Source organism: Bos javanicus, chromosome 16 (genome assembly GCF_032452875.1).
Source record: "Bos javanicus breed banteng chromosome 16, ARS-OSU_banteng_1.0, whole genome shotgun sequence".
Classification (NCBI taxonomy): Eukaryota; Metazoa; Chordata; class Mammalia; order Artiodactyla; family Bovidae; genus Bos; species Bos javanicus.
In genome coordinates, this window is record NC_083883.1 from 39,403,294 (window position 1) to 39,404,687 (window position 1,394).

Genomic DNA, 1,394 nt, shown 5'->3' on the forward strand with positions numbered 1-1,394 from the left:
CATTATGGAGCAGATAAAATAATCCATTAGCATCATCAGTTACCAGGGGGTTCTTCATATTGTTAAACTCTATATTTCTTACTACACCTTCAATTTTTTTCCAAACAAACTTTATTATTTTTTAAAAATGTGTTATACTTGGTTATGAAGGAACAGACACAGATTTGGGGGAAAACACTCTTGTATCTTTCTTATCCACTATTCCTTTCTCTATTATGCTTCTTTAGATAGAATACTTACAAAACCCTGGAACCTGTCAAATCTCTACCAGTTCCTAATAACCACACAAAAAGTCATGCTAGGCTCAGAAGTCAGCATAGGCTAAGCAGGACAGCCCCTTTAACCTGTCAGAGACTGAAGACACGCCTATACCTTCATCTGTAGCTAGAGCCAGTAGAGCAACAAGAGGAGAAGGAGACCACGTTTTTCTCTAACACTTTCTACTTTTCTTTTTTTAATTCTCTTTGTATTTTAATCTTCAGAGCTAAGATTTACTATGGATGCTGTTGTACACAACTTTAAAGCATTCCCTTTTCTTAACTGTTTAAGTCAATAGACATGAGCTAGTGAAGGACAGGGAAACCTGGTGTGCTGCAGTCCATGGGGTTGCAGAGTCGGACACGACTGAATGACGGAACAAAGCAGAATAGCATTCTGCTTTGAAGTTCTTACAAGATGTGAAATATTCCTAAATTACCAAGCAACACAGAACTTTTCTGGAAACCCTATAGCCTAAATGGAATCAAGTAAACAAATTAAATATAGCACATAAAATTTATTTTGTTGAAGTTATAAATACTAGTGCACAAAATAAACTGAAGACTAAAACTGATATAATACAGTTTCTATTATTCTTCCTCATATGATTCTTTAAGTTTTGTAAACATTAATTGGCTCATGAAGGATAGAATATTCTTCCTAAATTATTATAGCCAACATACTCTTTTTACTTTTTAAAATTAATTTTTATTGGAGTATAGAAACTAACAAAGTTGTTAGTTTCTACTGTACAGAAAAATGAATCACTGATATATATACACATATATCCCCTCCCTTTTGGACTTGCTTCCCATTCAGGTCACCACAGTGCATTAAGTAGAGATATACTCTCTTAATAGTCCTATTAACATCAATCTATTCCCATAACAAGCGCTTCCCAGGTGGCTCAACAGTAAAGAATCTGCCTGCCAATGTAGGAGACTCAGGAGACATGGGTTCGATTACTGGATCAGGAAGATCTCCTGAAGGAGGAAATGGCAATCCACGCCAGTATTCTTGTAGGAGAATCCCATGAACAGAGAAGTCTGAGGGGGGCGCTACAAGTCCACAGGGTCACAAAGAGTTGGATATGACTGAGCATGTTCACACACATACCCATAGGAAACTGAACTATT